At 35.6% G+C, this 6,758-nt stretch overlaps 1 long non-coding RNA gene across 1 annotated transcript in view; it reads right to left on the bottom strand.

Annotated features, from left to right (window-relative positions):
- Positions 1-312: 312 nt before the first annotated feature.
- LOC107550244 (uncharacterized) overlaps positions 313-6,758 on the bottom strand; it is a 7,973-nt gene continuing 1,527 nt past the window's right edge. The window contains exons 2-3 of the long non-coding RNA XR_001604640.1: positions 2,426-2,436; positions 313-323 (exon numbers count right to left, since the gene is read on the bottom strand). This is a non-coding gene — a long non-coding RNA (uncharacterized lncRNA). The remainder of the gene's footprint in view (positions 324-2,425; positions 2,437-6,758) is intronic.

Below are 6,758 nucleotides of genomic sequence, written 5' to 3'. Positions count from 1 at the left end.
GTAAAGTCCACGCTGTCCGGGACTCTAAACTACAGGGCGGAGAGAGCGAGAGAAAGAGAGAACACGGTCTTTGTACGTTTTGGGAATTCGTTTTGTAATCTTTCCTTTTTTCTGCTTTTTTTTTTATGTTTATTTGTAATGATTTGTTCTCAAAACTTAGGAGGGCTGAAGAAGCAGTTTTTTGTGACACGTCAGAATATATCACTAAATAAAACAGGTGCTTTTTATGGATCAAAGTACGTTCGATCTCTATTATACATAAGAAGACGAAAAATAAGTGTTATCAAGACAAATTTTAGAAGAAAGAAAAAACGTTCATTACTCTTTCCTTTTTGTATTTTCTAAAGGGGGGAGGGCGTTCAATGTGGTCAAGGTTGTGACAAAAGGCATTTTTCCTCCAACCTTTTCTCCGAAGCGATCAAAGAATGTCGACTTATGACGTCCTAAGAGGTTTTACGACTTCTAACTAGCTAAAATGCAGGATTTTCCGGTATTTTTGACTTCATGCTATGCATTCCAATTTTCTAGGACTTCCATGCTTTGGATCGCCCGAACCACCGTAGTCCTTAACAAACTTCCCGTCGGAACTTCGCTGGCTTTTTGTACATAGAAAATGTTGAATTCGTATGAAAGGTATGACAAGATCTTCCCTGTTTATGGGAGAGGCTTTAACACAGCTCGAATACACTAAAATGCCCGTTGTAAGCTAGAAATTTTGGAGTATGAAGAGAGATGGGAGGTGTGATGTGAATTTGCTATCTTTTATACTTTTAAACTTGTGAATCTCACAAAAACTTTCGAGACATTTTTCTACAGAGCCCCGCACATGACACTAGGACAACAGTATATTTATCATAGCCATGAATTAAGAATTTGTTCCCATGTTCTATTAATTAATTCCCTCGCTTTAGTTAAATTGTTGTTACAAATTAAGAATTCATACCAATAATATATAAATTTATTCTCTCGTTTTTATAATCAAGACATCATACAACAAAGAAGCCATAATTGACAAGAATGAGGGAGCAAATATGTATGTGGCTACGATTTATGAAAATAATGAAACAAATTAGTACACTGTGGCCATGATTTACGAAAACAACAAAGCGAATTAGTACAACATGGTTACGATTTACGAAAACAAGGAAACTTAAGTCATAGAAACAAATTATTAATTCGTGGGGATATTTTTTTCTACGTCATTTGTGGGGCTCTGTATATTTCATTCAGAAATCGTAAGAAAAAAAGTTGTATTGTAATGTCATTTATTTTTGGCAAAATATAAAAACACACAAAATATAATTTTTCTTTTGATTTTGGGGTGAAATGTGATTATTTTCGTAAAGAGATTCACCCAAACAGATTCCCAAACAAAGTCAGCGACCAATCAGAAAGAGAGAGTTGAAATTGAACCCCTCCCCCCTGAATCCGCAGCACCCTCTACTGGCCCCTGTGTAAATGACTCTAAATATTTGTTTTGTGATCTAGTGTTAGACTCAGCGCATCATAAAGGTTGTCCCTAAAAAGTGCCTTTTGTTCACAGACACCATCTTGTAATCCTGAGTGCCCATCTCAAAAAAAGAAAGAAAAAAAAAAAACTAAACAAAAAAATCCCCTCGTTCAAACTTCTGTATTTCTCCTTCCGCGACTTCTTCAAAGCAGTATATATATAGTACTAAAGGAAATCGGTGTGACTTAGTTCCTCTTTCTATTGTTGAATAATTAAGAAAAACTGTAAAAAAAAAAATTTTTTTTGAAAAATGACAACAACAAAAAAAAACTTTCTGTCTTGCTTTTCCTTCCTCTGTAATCTTGTCTTCTGCCTCTTTTGGACACTGGAGTAGTCTATAGTTGCATAACCATCGCCCTTTTCCCTGTGCCCCTTTTCTCTGAACGGAGGGGTTTTAAAATGTAAAAAAAAAAAAAAGTAAGAAAAAAAATGTTGTCTGAGCAGAATGCAGTTAGCTCACATGTTATTCTTGTCTGTACGCTTCACGTTGTATTCATACCGATCTCTTCAGCTTCTCCATTGAACAGTTAATGTACGTGAACAAGTTACGCCGGTGAGCTCTGGTGGGCCGTCCGACAGACGGGCGTTTCAGCTGGACGCGCTTTGCGAAAACGATAAAGGCCGACTGCTGAGGTAGAATAGGTATTAAAGGAGTTTGAGCTATTTATTTCGTTTTTGTTACCAAATTCATTTGATTTGCTATGATCTGTTTGTATTGATATTGCATTGAGAATCTGTATTGATGATGCACCTTTGAATGGTTGTACGTGACCAGATATTTAATTTTAAAAAAAAGTTAGTCAAGATGAAGCACCTTAAAAAACGGAGTGGTTTCAGCCCAGGGAAAGTGACATGGCTTCAAAGCGACCGCGAGCCCAGCGTTACGAGCCAAACTCATAGACCAAAGTGACGCACGCCACAAAAACCTGAGCGAAACTAAAATGAACTTAAACTCACCAGCAAAAGCCGACGTTGTTGGCTTAACACGACAACTTGCTTTCTCCCTCAAACAAAATATGCAATTGTTTCACCTTCCCGAGTCCGTGAAGCCGGCATGCGCGTTGGCTATGAAATATTAATAACTGTAATAAGTGAAAGCCATAGCGACTGAAACGTGTTTGGCGCTCTCGTTGTCCCTCCCTGGTACTGACCGTCCATTTTCTTTCTTTCGTATTTACTTTTGTATTTTTTTTATTGAGTGGGGCATTCGGATGCGTTTAGAGTAGCATGAACCCTCGGCAGCTCCGGTCTTGTTTGAACTTGTCGAGCAGCGGGCGCCCTTCTCAGTCCACACGCCTTCCAGAGCTCATGGTGAAATGCATGTGTTGATTACAATTTCTTTTCCATAATAAGAAAAACAAGTAAGAGCAGCACCTTTAACTAATTGAATAAAAGGATGTTCTTGACTGTAACGTTGAGTCTGTGTGGTTATTTTGATCTTTAGCTCCAATTTAGCCCCCAGGAGCCCTCAAGGTGACTTAAAATAATTTAAAACAAGTGTTAAAAGAATAGTTCACCTAACAATGAAAATGCATTCACCCTTAGGCCATCCAAGATGTAGATGAGTTGAAATGATTTGGAGAAATTTAGCATTACACAATGGATCCTCTGCAGTGAATGGGTGCCGTCAGAATGAGAGTCCAAACAGCTGATAAAACATCACAATAATCCACACCTCTCCAGTCCAATCAATTAATAATTGAATCAGGAGAGAAATATGCACAAATCAAACACAGTTTACAAGTGAAAATGGTCCAAAACAGTCCTAACAAACATGTTGGTGGATTTGGATGTGAGAGGACAACAGGAGATGGACTTTTTCCCTGGATTTAGCGTTATTATGGATTATGGACTCATAAAACATCTTGATGGATTTGTTTCTTACAAACATGCAGCTTTTCACTTCAGCAAGACATTAATTGCTGGACTGGAGTGGTGTGGATTATTGTGATGTTCTTATCAGCTGTTTGGACTCTCATTCTGACGGCACCCATTCACCGCAGAGGATCCATTGCTGAGCAAGTGATGTAATGCTACATTTCTCCAAATCTGTTCTGATGAAGAAACAAACTCATCTGCATCCTGGATGGCCTGATGGTGAGTACATTTTCAGCAAATTTTCATTTTTGGGCAAACTGTTCCTTTAAAATTAGCTAAAACAACAACAAAACTGACATTTTTATTACCATAAAAAGTGGTTGCGTACCATGTTGATATGTGATATGAAGTAAATATATTCGCACAACAAACCATTTTTGTGTTACAGCAGATATTTATTTGGTGTACTTTTGTCACATTAAATTTACAGTATATAAATAATTATTTACTGCACCTTTAATACATTTTCCCCTGAGTGAAGGTACTGGGTTTGGATGACAAGCATCTGCTAAAATGCAATTATTATTATTTTTTAATTGAAAAAGGCATTAAAGTACATTGTTTACAAAAGTTAGTTATATTGATCAGCACCGTGCATGTGTGTGATCACTGGTTATGTTCAGTAAAAATAGAACAAAAATTGCTTTTTAGAAAAAATTAGGAACTATTAAGACTTGTGCGTCAAAGCAAAATTAAAAGGCTATTTGAAAATATTAAAGGGCACCTTTTGTAAACATCTCCAAAAGGTTTGGAAATTTCTTTAAATATTTATAATATAAAATAGAACATTTCAATCTATTTACATTGGATCGTTTTAAAATTATAACATATCATTTGCAGCCCAAAAAAATCAGCATTTTGTGCTATTAAGGAAATTGAGCAGAAATCAACCCGCTGAGGGTGATCAGAGTTCATTTAGCACATATGGACGTCTAAACTGAGCCTCATATGTGATAAATGTTTTTATGATCGCATCCCTCCCAGTCGATGAGCTCTGAGCGATGAAACCACAGTGAAATCTCCCGCTCCGCTCCCTCCACTGAATCAGATGCATGGACCACATTTCTGAATGAATTTAACAGTGAGGAAAGTCATTTCACCCATGCGACTCATATACATGCCAAAGGTTTATTCCTTAATTTATATGCAGCTTCAAACTGTGAACACAATTAACCAATCACTGATCACGAGAGGACAGAGCACAGCTCGTGTAATATTAGTGAAACAGAGCATGTGAACTTTATATGGCAAACATAAAAATATCCTCTATATTAAAATCTAAATGTCATATTTTTGTAATAGCTACAACAAACGTAATATAGTAATGGTACATATTTTTATATATACCATGTTTACCATATATTAATATATCTTGGTATTTCAACAGATACAATGATATTGCTATGAAATACATAAAAAAACAGTTACATCTAGCATTAATGATATCAAATGTAAAGCAATGGTACTAAATACCATTCATTGATTCATTTACATGGTTCTCTAAAAGTAATTGTAGTCCCTTAGACTTTTTTTACTAATTGTATAGTGTAGCATTAATATTGCAGCTAAACAGACTGTTTTAATAACGTTATGAAAACGTTATTTCAGAATGCTCTCAAAGCGTTCACATCTATTTTTTTCTTGGTTATGTGAACATTAAAGGAATCTTATATTTTGCAAACATTATGGGAGTGTTACTTTTTAATGTTCTCAAACATTCTGAAAGAAGTAACATTTAAAAAAAAATGTTTAAACTTTATACACAAAATAATGTTCTTTTTAGTAGCATCATATGACCCCTTAAAGACCGGATTACTTTTAAGAAACATAGGCTAAACGTAACTAGAAGAGCATTTGTTTAGAACTTTGAGAGAACCTTGTCAGAACGTTGGCCAAAGATCTGAAAACGTTCTCTTGTTAGCTGGGATCCATACATTTCCCCGCTAACTAAAATATGTTCTAAGAACATTTAACTAACGTTCACATCACGTTATGAAAATGTTATTTGAGTGTTTTCTGAACGTTAAAAAAAGTAAAGTTTTTTGTTGGTCATGTGAATGTTAGAGACAATGTTAGGCTACAGACAATAATGATCGATAGTTTTGAAATCATTATGGGAATGTAAACGTTCCATAAATAATGTATAATGACGTTTTGAGAGCGATATTACAGACCAGATAACAACGAACGTACTATTAACGTAACTGTAAGAACATTTGTTTATAACTTTGAGAGAACATTGTCAGAAAGTTGGCCAAAGATCTGAAAACGTTCTCAGTTAGCTGGGATCCATAAACAGTGTTGCCAACTAATTTTCAGGGGAAGTTGCTAAACGAAGGTCCATTTGTTGCTAAAAGTTGCTAAATGACGTTGCGATGTCATTGCGCGATGACGTCATTACGGAATCACGACGCAAAATTGTGTCACTACATCAGATCTCAGCAAAAATATATGTTATATGTTCATTTAGATTTGTTCGTAAAATAATATAAATATAATGTTAAAATATAAATAACAATTTTTATATACAACATTGAACGATTTCATTTTTTAACGATTACAAGTTTTTTCATTAGCTAGTAAACTAGTAAAACTACACATTCTGAACAATTATAGTTTTAAGCAGTGTATTAGTAGTCAGTATGCTACTCTAATGGCACTTTTCCACTGCATGGTACGGCACGGTACGGCTCGGTACGGTTCACTTTTGGGGGGCTTTCCACTGGGTACAGCAACTTTAACCACATGTGAATAATCCCGCCCACTCTAAAGCGGTACTGAACTGCAGTGGAAACGCAAACCGTGCCGAGCCGACCCGTGCCGAACCGTGCCGTGCCGTACTGAGCCGTACCGAGCCGAGTCGTACCACGCAGTGGAAAAGCGCCATAAGAAAATAAATCACAGATTTTTACCTGCATTTTAAATTACGCATTGTATTTTGTGTTTTAGGGTTACAATGGATAATTGATAACGGATAATTTCCTGGAAAATTATTAGTACCTTTGCCATTTTTCTAGATATTTTTCTTACAGTGTACTAACTGATCAACAATCACAGGTACAAGCTACTAACAATGTGTATCATAAATGAACAATTATTAAATTATTATTGTTATTATCAAATTGAACAACTGCAAATATCAATAACTTAATTCACGTGATGTATGTACTGCTAGGCATCTTTGGTTTCCTCTTTTTGTGAAATTTAGATGGAAAATGTGTGCCTTTGTATTGTTTGAGTCACTTACCAAAAGTTACTAAAAGTAGCCAAATAAAATTTAAAAATAGCTAAATTTGTTGCTAGGTGCTTTTGGAAGAAAAAGTTGCTAGGGTAGTCTGAAAAGTTGCTAAATTTAGCAACAAAATTGCTA

Source organism: Sinocyclocheilus grahami, unplaced genomic scaffold, assembly GCF_001515645.1.
Source record: "Sinocyclocheilus grahami isolate Dianchi unplaced genomic scaffold, SAMN03320097.WGS_v1.1 scaffold393.1, whole genome shotgun sequence".
In the NCBI taxonomy this organism is placed as follows: domain Eukaryota; kingdom Metazoa; phylum Chordata; class Actinopteri; order Cypriniformes; family Cyprinidae; genus Sinocyclocheilus; species Sinocyclocheilus grahami.
Note: the sequence above shows the minus strand (reverse complement) of the source record. Positions and strands in the feature narration are given on the sequence as shown.